This window comes from Prionailurus viverrinus, chromosome A2, assembly GCF_022837055.1.
Source record: "Prionailurus viverrinus isolate Anna chromosome A2, UM_Priviv_1.0, whole genome shotgun sequence".
NCBI lineage: Eukaryota > Metazoa > Chordata > Mammalia > Carnivora > Felidae > Prionailurus > Prionailurus viverrinus.
Window position 1 is genome coordinate 79,923,223 of NC_062562.1, and position 12,714 is coordinate 79,935,936.

Genomic DNA, 12,714 nt, shown 5'->3' on the forward strand with positions numbered 1-12,714 from the left:
ACTAACATTTCTTTAGCAGTTTGTGGTAGCTCTTCAAAGTCCTTTTGGTTTTCTCCATTTTAAACACACAATGACAGTACACATTAAAGTCCTAGTAGTAACTTCCAGAACTAAGCAGAGCTGTTAGGATTTACATAACACACTTTTAAAAATAAAACCATACGTTTAAGAGTTTGATGCATGAAATGGGTACATTATTCTTAGAAATAAAAACCCAATTTAAGAAGTTAGACTTTCACTAAGACCACTAAGGTTATGTGTTAAAGGAAGAATTTCTCCTAACTTATTAATTGGCTTTTCCCCTCACTTCCTCATTTTAGATCCAAGAAGTCCTAGAGCTTGCTTTAGTATATACATGGAAAAATTCTCCAGCTGGAAGCTCTAAGACAAACAAGGCAAAATTGTGAGGGAGTTATCAGAAATCTTAAGAGTTGAAGGGAAATACAGGAGCCCTGTAAAGGTTCTAACTTAAACTGAGATCAAAGCGATCCTATAACTTACACTGACAACAAAAGGGAAGTATGATCAAACTACAGTCTCTAAAAATAAAATTTGCTCACCAATTACATTATGATTTTCTAAAAATCCACTTAAACAGACAAACACCTAATCCCTCAACCTTAGCTACCCTAAGAACAAAGACTATTTGACTAGTTTTCCCCCAAGAGACCGAATGTTTCAAAACTCACTCAGAAAAAATTATACTTAACCTTTTTAATTTTTTAAAAAAAAATTGCCCCTACAATTTCTAATTTAAAACACAGATGGTCAATGGGGTACATACACATTAACAAAAACCAAACACTTACAGCCGTGTTATTTATAAAGTAACCATTTAAAAGAGTACAATACATTCAAAAAATATATCAAAAGAAACAAACAAAATACAAAGCAATGAAGCAGGCTAGTATGAAGAAAGCTAATAGAGTCAAGGCAGCTTTTCTTATAATTTCTAACTTGGTATTGTTTATTTGAAGCCAAATAAGTCCAAATGCTTTGTGTGTCTAGAGCTGATCAAGGTCACTATCAAGAAAAAACAATGGGGTGTATACAGTGTTCCTTTCCATGGCTACATAAACTAAATTTTCCTAAGAGTATACTGATTTCCTACCATAGATAGCAAGTTTAAAGTACCAACCTTCTGAACCACAGATTGTAACTACGTAGTCCATAAAATAAATGCACAATCCTTACCCAGCAGTTATGGATCTAGACTTATACGATCAGAGCACATACAAATGAGTATTGACCCCAAATCCCTACATAAACTCTCCCACTACCCACCAACATTTCATTTCATACTAAAATATTCCAAAGATTCTAAGTACAGCTGTACACTGTCTTCCATGAAGAAACTAAGGCAGTGATTGCTACAATTATTTTGTACAACAGACAACTAGTTCATATACGAACTTCATGATTCCCTTATTCCGTTGTAAATATTGGAGCAGAATTTACTGTGGAATAAAAGAATCATGAAAGGGTGTGTACTCTCCAACCTTTTCAAGAACTACTAGATTTCAATAACTACTCATCTTTCAGTTATTCCACATCAGAATGGTCATTAAATGCCATTAATGGCCCACTGATATCTCGCTGCTGAGTCCAGGCCAAAAAGATCACCCTTCCACTCCAAAAATAAATTCTAATCATTCCCACTTTTAAAAATATTGTTAAGTAACACCATTTAATTTTCTGCCTCCATCTATAAGATACTGAAATTAGCATAAAATGGATTCAAGACTCTATATTATGGTATGGCTTTTATTTAGTCTATTAAAACAGACTAAGTTCCACATCCCATAATAGGTAAATGGGTACAGGGCGGGGTATCAAGAACTAAAGCCTTACTTTTTTACTTACATAATTATGATTGCATGCTATAAAACAATTTTAAAAGGCAGCAAAGCATGGAGCTTCACTTCATGAAATATACAAACTTAGAAAATGCATAAGGAATGCTTAAATATACGAGAAACATGGATGCAAAATATAATAGTGAGAAGAACAAGCATCTCCACACCCAGTGAAGTAACAGGTTTAGGCTTGTTTGTACAGCTCCCTAAAAATTAATCTGAAAGAGTACAAAAACCAAAATTCATAAAATTGGTCAAGTGTTGGATGGGAAACATTACACTCTAAATTAAAACATCTGCTCACACAAAATGTTGCACTTACACACTTATTCAACATTTAACTTACTTTAGCACAGTGAATAAAAGACACTCGGATTAAACGAGCAGAAAACTAACATTTGTCCCAAGTAATTTTTTTTGCATATTTAAGTGCACCCATCCTCACTACTCAAATGTCTAAGGCTACCTGAGTGTTTTTTATTATTTTTTTTGAAAGTGGTGTCATTTCATTTGCCTCTCAGGAAAAACCAACAAAATTAATCAACGAAAACACAGCGTTGTAATTTGCAGTAAAATCAACACATTTTTGTAAACTATTCGGGAAAGAAAAGCAGCACAGTCTTTTCATGTAAACATAATAAGCCTGTAATATGCTGCAGACAAACGCACTGCATGGGGTGTGGAGGACCCGAGCTGATTAGATTACCACAACATCAGCCTGGGGCCGCCATTTTTAGAATCTGTAAAGGACAAAAGAGGGAAATTTCACTTTTTACTTCCCATCTCGGAAAATAAGGGAAAAAACGGGACTATTTTCCAATTAGGTATTGATGTCTCCAGCCTAGAGTTGAATGCACCTCACTCAATTCTCTCCAAGGTCTCCAGAACTCCAACACCTTACGTTATTCACATCTCTAAAAGGGGGGGAAATAGGCAAAAAAAAAAAAAGAAAAAAGAAAAAAGAAAAAGAAACCAACCCGGGATTTACTCCAAAGCGAACTCTAGCGATTTCTCTTCGACTTTAAATTATCATTCTTAAGACAGACTTTAGCAAGAACGGATCTCTACGGAACTGAGGCCAGTGGAAGAGAGCACTCCGGATTGTTTTTTCTCTCCCCCTCCCCCGTTTAGCACAGTGAGCCGTTTGTTTCTCTTCTGTATCTGCTGCCACAGTGTTTGTGCCAATCCCTTGGTCAAAATAAGCTTTTCTGAAATGTGCCATATTGTGGATTTTGAGCCTCCGGTACAGTAAAGGACGGCGATAATGCAAGCGGAGTGGGGGAGGAGACTGAGAAGGCTGGGTACTGGGGTGACCACCTCAGGGGCGGGTTTACCCTCTCCCGGAGAGGATGAGGAGCTGTCTCGTTCTCTCCCACAAAGGGAGATAGAGACCCAGAGCGTCCTTTTAACCCCCTTCGTATTTACCTGAAAATTATACCAGAGACTGCCAGCCAAGAAATGGGAGAAGAAAATGGGGCCTACACGGCTTCTGAGCACCTGAACAAGATGCGGTCGAGGAAACGGAGAGCTGGCAGCTCCTGGGACCACTTCGACACAAACCCTGCTAACAGTCACAAGCCTCCCTCCTCACCCAAGCGGCCTTAACCCGCTGCCAATGAGGAGTGCGCCCCCTCCCTAACTCCCACTCTCAAGGGGGTTTAACTGCCAGTTTCCCCTTTCCCCAACCCTAAAACCCGCCATAATGCTCCCTTTCCAGGGACAGGGAAGAGAAAGGATAAATTCGATTCAACCAAGCAACGTCTTGCCCCAGCCCAGACACCTGAGAGGCAGCGTCGACTCCCCCCAACACCCCCGGAAGGATAAAAATGAGGAAGCCCCCTCCCTCTTGAAACACGCGTCCCTCCACCCCGCAAACCCCAAGAACTCCCAAGGAGACGACAAGCACTGACCTGCGATGTTCACACAACAGACACCCGAACCCCGTTATCTGCTCGACCCCCAAGGAGTCTCTCCACACCTCCGCGAACAGACGACCCCCCGACAGCAGCCACTGCGGACACAGGACCCGGCTCCACACACCCCCTCCCCAAACAGCAGCGCGCAGCCTCTTCACCAGCAATCAAGGAGTAGGGGAGGGGGCACCCAGATAGTCAACAGGAACGCAGAGGCGACGGCAAGGCTGCTCAGAGTGTCTATGCCCCCTCTGTTGCCGCTCCCGAACTCAGGCACGGTCTCCGACTCGGCCCCCTGCGCCCGCTCAGTGTCACTGCCTCTCGCTCTGGGAAAATGGCGGCGACGGCGGCGGCGGCCGCGGCGGCGGCGACGGCGGCGGCGGCGGCGGCGGCGGCAAGTGCACGGGGCCCGCCCGCCCCGCTCCGCAGGGGCAGAGGGGGAGGGGACGAAGCTGCCTGCCGCCATTTTGCTTGTGGGCTGCCGCCCGCTGTTGCCTCTTGGCACAGAGGCTTGAAGACAGGCAACTGGAGGCAGAGAGGTGGGCAGAGTCTCCGTCTTTTTTCAGAACAGAGGCATTCAACAATTTACAGAAGGTTTGGGATAGTTTCGATATTTGATGGGATTGGTTCTTTATCCCTTTTCCCTGAGTAGCCCTCAAGTCTGGATATCGGCGAGCATGGGCACGCCACTACTGGGTGGAAGGATTAAGACTGTAGGCCCTGGGAACGACTCCCCCCCCCCCCCTCCCGCCCATCACCCTCCGAAAGCGACGCACTTTCTCCCACTCCCCAAACAACCTCAGTCTCCGTCTTCCCCTCCCCCTCCCCAGTCTGGCCTCCAGCGCTGGGTGAACTCGTTTTGGGTGTCACTCGACGCCCACTAGGGGCTGAGGAGGCTCCAGTGCGCAGACTCCGGGCACCGGATAAAAGCGGAGCTGGAGCGTCCAGCGCCGTCTCGATGGAGGAGCGAGAAACGGAAGAGGTCGGGGGGAGAAGCAGCAGGAAAAATACAGCCACCGTCAGCGCCGCTTCCCTGCCACCGTGTATCGGGGTAAAAAGCTGCCGTTGCCGTCGGTGCAGTTGCCGTCGCTGCCTCCTACTTCTCTTGGCCCCAGGGAAGGATTTCCCCGCCGGCGGGACAATGTGCGGGGTGGGGAGCAGGAGTTAACCTTTATGTGGCGGTGATTAAACGAGGGAGGGACAGAGAGACGGTTATCTCGAAGAAAAAAGGGGGATGCCAAAGAATAAAACAAGGGTTTCCCCACTAAAATAACATTGTGATTCCGGTTCTTGTTTTCGGGGTCTTTCCCCGAAATGGCGGTTTCCGTCTTCTTGCTCCACAGAGACCCGGAGCGCTTGGTAAGCGGAGTGGGGAGAGGCAGAGGCGGTCCATGCGGCCAATCAGTGCCTGGTGTGTCCTGTCGGGCTAGTAGTGATTGGCTAGCGATGACCTCATGCTGCAGCAGCGGGTGGGGCCAGAGCCGTCGGGGGAGGCTGTTGCAAAGGCAGAGAGGGAGAAGTGACGATGGTGATGGTTGCTGCCGCGGCCGATATGGAACCCAAGCAGTGGCGAAGAGAATCTCAAGGCTCTTCCCTGAGTATTTTCTCCTGTCCCTGCGCGAGGTGAGGGCCCCGGCTCGGCCCCTGCGAAACCTTGGGGCGCTGGCGCGGACGAGGAGACACCATTTCTCTCATGACTTTTGTAACTGCGTCAGGGCAAGATGGCGCTGGGTCTCCTTGGGGCGCGGGGGGAGAGGCACGTCCACCGCCGCCGCAGCGCATGTGACTGGGCTGCATTCCTGTGGGGTTTGGCTCCGACCCAGGCTGGGGCGGGGGAGGGGAAAGGGCTTGGGCGGAGGAGACTGTGGTGCGGTCGGCGTTGGCGGCCTGAAGAGGAAGAGATGACTGTTTGAGAGCGCTTCCCCTCCCCCATACAGCTTACAGTTGCGGCTCCCAGGGGAAAGCCCCTGGAGGGACACTCCTTTTGGGTGTGACGGCTGTTGGTGGAGGAGAAGGTTTGGTGCCCTATTTTCTTATCTACCTTTCTCCTTGCGAAGTACTTACGTAAGGTGGCAGGTTCCTAATGTGGGAATCTCCTATGAGTCCCTGAGGGCCTCTGGACTGAGTAAAGAGGGGAGAGACTAGCTCCTGGCCCACGACGACGAGCGGTATCAGTTATTTTTTTGAGAAGACGTAAAATTTCTCAGATCCTAGTAGAAAAATGTTTCCTAAATTTGGAAGCAAAGGTAAAAGGTGTAAACACCCAGGAACACTTAAAATCTCCGAAGTTACAGGGGATTTGCCATCTGAATTTTGAGGACCTTTTTCAGGCTTTCTGTTCCTTTCCTATGTACTTTGTTCTCGTATCCTCCTTATCTGTGTATTGTACAAGAATGTGTAATTTTAGCGGACTTGCTTTTCTTTCTAAATTTAGGCGTGATCAGTAATAACAATAAAAGCGATAGTGTTGTGATCTGTATGAAGTTGTAAGGATGTTTTCAGTACTTTCGTCTTTCTGTCGCCCTCTTAACTATGGTTTTTAAAAATAAAACATGAATTCACTTTCGGTAAATGTTACTCATTAAGAAGCCTGCACCGTTATGAAGCCTACATCTTTAATCACTTTTCTGGAAGTATGAACTTTAGTTTCCGAAACCTTGTTGGTTGAAGATCTTTAGTTCAAGAGTTCTTAAGGTCTGTATTGGTAGATTCAGTAAGAAAGACTATTTTTGTTTTTGATAATTCCCAGGTGGCCAAACAAGCATAGTAGCCATCAACTAAACTAGTCAAGATTTAAAAGGCTTCTCCCCTTGGGTGGTGTTGAGCTGGGAGTTACACAACAAAGACATTTGCACTGACACCTGGCTTGCTTTTTTTGACAGAACACATCTGGTGCTAAGAGGAAATATTTGCTGAACCTGAAAAGATGGGTTTTAACCTGGGGTCCAGGTTATGTTACTTCCTTTAGTGTTAGTTGTGGACTTGATAGTTTGAAAACAAGATTGAATTTTTAATTCGTTTGTTTATACTTAAACCCTTACTAGTTTCTGTGGTTTTCTTTTTCAGTGAATTACCAGTATGAATGAACTAAAAACTCTGTAATTAAACTGTTAATATAGAAGAAGAAAGATTTTAGAGTTCAAAGTGTATTTTGTGTCCATTGTGAATATAAAATGGGCCTTCTGTCTATACGAACTGAGTATCTTCGAGGATTTACTTGTCATGTGTAAGTTATATCTTATCTCCCTTATTGTCCTAGCAATTTTTATTTTGACTTAGGAAAGCGGGACGGAACATGAAGTCAGATTGTAAGGTTTCATGGTCTTCCTGGCTTCACTCTGCCTTAATAAGGAAGAGAAGCCATTTTTCAAACTAATAGAAACACATCCGTGTTTTGAGTTTTTCATCATCATGTGTCCTCATTGTTCCTAATTGCTAAATCTTGAGCTTTAGTTTTTCTTTTCATTTCTGTGGCATTTTAAATACTACTTGCAGTTACTTTGACTACCTTTTTGTGTTACATGTTCTCTTTGGGCAATTTTATTCATGCCTGTTATTCTCCACTAGAGCCTAAATTTTCATCTCAGCTGTAGATGCAAAGTTAAGGTTTTTAGGGAGGGGGACCACAGGCTTCCTGAGCACCCATAAAAATACTGAGCTTGTACTAGACTCCTAAGAATTTTCTTCACCCATTCCCTCAAAAAATTTTTGCTTCTCTTCCTATGTTTCATTATTTGAGTAAACCATGCCCCAACCTTCCTTTACTATTTTTGTTCACATTCTCATCTCTTTTACAGTGGGAATAGTTTTTATCACTGGCTTCAGATGGCAGACCAACCCTAGTGGGCTAAAGTACCTCCTGAGTGCTGTGCTATTTCATACTTTTGTGTCTTTGTCCACACTACCTGAAGTACTTCTTCCCACTCCTGGTTAACTTGAACCTTGCCTCCCAAAACTCTTCCAAATCCTTAATCCCAAGTGAAATGAGCCAATTCTTGACATTGATAACCCAGCCCAGTGCTTGACACTTAGTTGGCATTCAGGTGTACAAGTTTTTTGTTTTTTTGTTTCTGAGGAAGATAACACTCCACTAATAGAGTGTATAATCCAAACTGTAAAATGTAGCTTTCACACTTTTTCAAAAATGCCCTTGACCACCAGGGTTTGGAGAGGAGATCAAGGTTTAGGGAGGCTCACAAGCAGGTTTCCTCTCCTTTTGCTTATGTCAGGGCAGATGCTCCTGATGGGATAGTTCTACCTCCAGAAAGTTGGGAAGAAAAAACTGACCTTATTTTTTAACATCCATATTTCTCAACTCTAGAGGACATTTTAACCTACAAACTTCAACAATATATGAACTGATTGATTGGGTTTATAATTCCTTGATGTGGTTGGGGCTTATCAAAGTATGTATTACTGCTTGCACTGATACTATAGGACCCAATTTGTTTTGCTCTTGAGTTTAGGTTTTGTTATTTTTCTTGCTGTTGTTGATAAGTGTCCCATTTGCCAGCCTCTAGTAGCTACATGTATGTATCATGAGGTTGGCATTCCAATAACAGGAGTTATTGAATTGCATAAAAAATGAAGCTCCGCAATAAAAATTCTAGGAATCAGATTTGGGCTTTATAAACGTAAACGGTGATGTTTTTGTCTGCTATTAAAGCCTTTTGGGGTATTTTTGAGTAGTCCTTATCTGTCTTTTGAAGTTCGAGTTCAAAGTAAGAAAATAGACTTTCACTGTATTTTGTTTTTTGTTTTCTTTAACCTGTTTTTATTTTTATTTTTTTATTTTTATTTTTTTTTTGAGAGAGAGAGAGCGTGAGCCGGGTAGGGGCAGAGAGGGGGGAGACACGATCTGAAGCAGGCTCCAGACTCTCAGCTGTCAGTACAGAGCCTGATTCAGGGCTGGCACTCACCAGCGGTGAGATCATGACCTGAGCTGAAGTCGGACACTTAACTGACTGAGCCACCCAGTTGCCCCTGGATTTTGTTTTTATATGGAATTTTTTTCTGCCCCACCTCTGACTTCAGTGTCCTTTTAGAATGAAAAAATTTATGTTTCAGAATTGAACTTGAACCATTAAATATATACCTTAAAATGTTAGGGGTAATATGTATCACCTGATTAGTTTAACTTCTAAAAAATGAATATAATGCTATCCCTTTCTGTGCAAGGTGTTATGTTGATATTAAACCTGAAATCTGTATTTGCAAACAGTGCTCAAAAAACCTTCCAGGGTTGTGGATACCTTGAACTTGATTGCTTGTCTTGAAAGAGGAAATTAAGTTTATTCTTGAGCATTCAGCAAATATTTTCAGGGGTGCCTGGGTGGCTGTCTGTTAAGCATCCAGCTTCGGCTCAGGTCATGATCTCACAGTTCTTGAGTTTGAGCCCAGCATCGGGCTCTGTGCCGACAGCTCAAAGCCTGGAGCCTGCTTGGAATTCTGTGTCTCCGTCCCTCCTTCTTTTTTTTTTTTTTTTTAAATTTTTTTTTTTCAACGTTTATTTATTTTTGGGACAGAGAGAGACAGAGCATGAACGGGGGAGGGGCAGAGAGAGAGGGAGACACAGAATCCGAAGCTGGCTCCAGGCTCTGAGCCATCAGCCCTGAGCCTGACGCGGGGCTCGAACTCACGGACTGCAAGATCGTGACCTGGCTGAAGTCGGACCCTTAACCGACTGCGCCACCCAGGCGCCCCTCCGTCCCTCCGTCCCTCCTTCTGTGTCTCACTCTTTGCCCCTTCCCTGCTTGTGTGCTCGCTCTCTCCCTTTCTCTCTCAAAAATAAATAATTTTTTAAAAAAGGAAGAAAACATTTTGAAAGCTACCTGCCCTCTGCTATTCAAAAAGATCAGGCCTCTAGTCTCCCTGTTGATTGTTCAGTTCAGGTTTGAAACATCTTTAAGTATGGAGTTGGAATTGGAAGGTAGAGAAACTATTCTGCTTCTACCTGAATGAAGCAAACAGAAGGCTAGCAAAAGATTATAGAGCCCACCATTCTGTTCTCTGGAATGATTTAACAGTAGATATAGTAAAAAGAGCTTTTAATATTCTGTGTGAACTGCAAATTTCAGCATCAAATGTAAAAATGGAGCCAGTGACGAAGAGCTGAAAAATCTGTTGGAGGTCCTTTCTTTGCTCGAAGTGAATGGTAGTTTAAACAACAAAATTTCTGAATGCATCTAGTTTGCCAACTATGTCCTATTTAGAGCTTGTGATTATGTTTTGTTTTCTTAAACTATTTTATACTGGTATTTCCCCTTCATTGGCTCTGTTTGCCATAACCATTGAAGTATGCAGAGTTTACCTTGCATTTGTATTTTTTATAAAAGAAAATTGGATTTGGGGTTGTTTTTTGTTTGCTCCTTTGTTGTAAGCATACCACAAAACAGCAGTATGGGTCAGCATCGTCCTTTTGAGGTACAGGGTATACCTTCGCTGAACAACTAACTATCTCTTCTATAGAACTGGTCCTAATAAATTGGTTATCAACCTAGAATAAATGATATTTCTTACAACAAACTTAAATGGAGTTTAAATTACACATAAATTTATTCCAAGAGATTTATATCACTTTAATATTCTTTATCCTCTAAAGTATTTTTAAAGCGCCCTCCTAAAGTATATTGATGCTTGTGTCTCAGATTTAAAGCTATAATCTGTTTTTCCCCTCTGATTTCTTTTGTTCCTGGGACAGATAGGAACTCCAGCTCTAATATGAACAAAATAATTTGCATTCCTACCGTATTTAAGACCTACAAAACATTCCTAGGCTTTACATTTTTATTTAGGTTGACAAGATAAACTACTTTGTAATTACAACTTTTGAAGCATTTATATCAGTCAAAATATTTACCTGCTAGTTTCTCCCAGCCTTTATTCTACCTTTTTAAATTAAGTGAAGTTTTAAAGCCACTTCCATTTCTTTGTGTATAGGTTGGTTTGTTGCTAACAGTTATCATCAAAGAAAGGAAAGATCATTGGTTACTAAGTGTGGGAATAACAAAGAATTAAGGATTTAGGAATAACAAGAGTTTTTGTTTAAATTAGCAAAGTAAGGGGCGCCTGGCTGGCTCAGACAGTGGAGTACATGGACTCTTGATCTTGGAGTTGTGGGTTCAAGCCCCACGTTGCACGTGGAGATTACTTAAAAAATGAAATAAAATCTTAAGTTAGCAAAGTAAGCCACACCAGGTCATTGATACTAGTGGAATTGGAGAGGAAATGTTGGGAAAGCTTAATTTAAGCACTAGAAATCTTTAACTGCTAGTGAGTCCCCTGCCCCCAAAAAAGGAATGCCCGGAAACATATTTGATACTGTTACATGTACTTTGTCTCAGTTACCTGCTAATCTTACCTGAGGTTGGTGGAGCAGTGATTTCAACACCTCTCTGACTTTACCAAAGTTTATATTCCTTGTCCTAGTTACACTGTCTGAATGAAGACTTCGTTTTAAGCCAAGACACACGACAGTGAAGTATATTGGGACTTGTTTTAAATCTCACCTACTTTCAACCTTAGAGGAAGGGACTAATTCTTAAAGAGCCCTTAATGTAGATGGAGTAAGATCCTGAATGAGAGCAGGAGTAATGGAATATAAGGAGGAGATAGGTAACACATTACAAAAACATCCATGTGTGTTGCTTGGATTTGGAGTGAAAAAACTTTTTCAAGAAAAATCATTTTAAAAAGATGAGTGTCAAAGCTGAATGTATTCAGTCTTAATAGATATGGCTAGGAAGTGGACACGTCCACATTTTAGACTTAAGAGAGGGAACAGATTCCATTTGCTTACCTTTTTTGGACGGCAAAATTATATGGAAGATACAGTATAAGTAATATAGTTCATGATACTGTAATAGTCTTGCATGGAGACAATAGGCTACATTTGTGCCATAATGTATAAATTTATCAAATCACTATGTGGTATACTGAAACTAATGTAACATTGTATGCCAACTACGCTTAAAATTTTAAGAAACAAAGTTAGGAAAAAATAAAATGAATAAATAAATTATATGCCAGTACGTACTTAGTACCTGAGTCTTGTTGGTCATATTAAGGATAATAACACAGGGTCCTTTTTTTTAATGTTTATATTTTGAGAAAGAGAGCGAGAGAGAAAGATACAGCATGAGTGGGAGGAGGGGTAGAGAGAGATGGAGACAAAATCTGAAGCAGGCTCCAGGCTTTGAGCTTTCAGCACAGAGCCCCTACGTGGGGCTCAAAACCACAAGCTGTGAGATCATGACCTGAGCGGAAGTTGGATGCCCAACTGACAGCCACCCAGGCATCCCACAAAATGCATTTTATTTGTAACTACCCTAAGGATACTTTTTACTGTTGGATTATTCCATAACGCACAAAAAATGGTAGCCTTTTAAGGTACTTTTTTTTTTTTTTAAATTTTTTTTTTTCAACGTTTATTTATTTTTGGTACAGAGAGAGACAGAGCATGAACGGGGGGGAGGGGCAGAGAGAGAGGGAGACACAGAATCGGAAACAGGCTCCAGGCTCTGAGCCATCAGCCCAGAGCCTGACGCGGGGCTCGAACTCCCGGACCGCGAGATCGTGACCTGGCTGAAGTCGGACGCTTAACCGACTGCGCCACCCAGGCGCCCCGGTACTTTTTTTTTTTTAATGTTTATTTGAGAGAGAGAGAGAGAGAGAGAGAGAGAGAGAGAGAATGAGAATCCCAAGCAGGCTCCACGCTGTCAGTGCAGAGTCTGGACATTTAACCTACTGAGCCACCCAGGCACCCTGAGTGGAAATTTTTTTGAGCCTAGTTGTCTTAGGTTAGGATTTTAGTTTGTTTTTAAACTTGAAGTTTTCGGCTTTTCTTCACTTAATTTAGGTTCTCTCTTTCCTTAGTAAAAGAGTACAAATTAGTTCTGATAACTGAAAACCACGCACTGCTTAATTAACCTTTTCAAACCATGTTG

At 42.4% G+C, this 12,714-nt stretch overlaps 1 protein-coding gene and 1 long non-coding RNA gene across 3 annotated transcripts in view; one reads left to right on the forward strand and one right to left on the reverse strand.

The window, feature by feature from the left end:
* The window catches only part of KMT2E (lysine methyltransferase 2E (inactive)), a 99,644-nt gene extending 95,523 nt beyond the window's left edge, over positions 1-4,121 (reverse strand). For both annotated transcript variants that reach the window (XM_047825624.1, XM_047825614.1), the window contains exon 1: positions 3,767-4,121. The gene's annotated coding sequence lies outside the window, so the exon portion shown is untranslated. The remainder of the gene's footprint in view (positions 1-3,766) is intronic.
* Positions 4,122-4,217: 96 nt separating this feature from the next.
* LOC125148064 (uncharacterized) lies at positions 4,218-6,248 on the forward strand. The gene is made up of 2 exons (XR_007145403.1): positions 4,218-4,363; positions 4,600-6,248. It is a non-coding gene; the product is annotated as an uncharacterized LOC125148064 (long non-coding RNA).
* Positions 6,249-12,714: the final 6,466 nt, after the last annotated feature.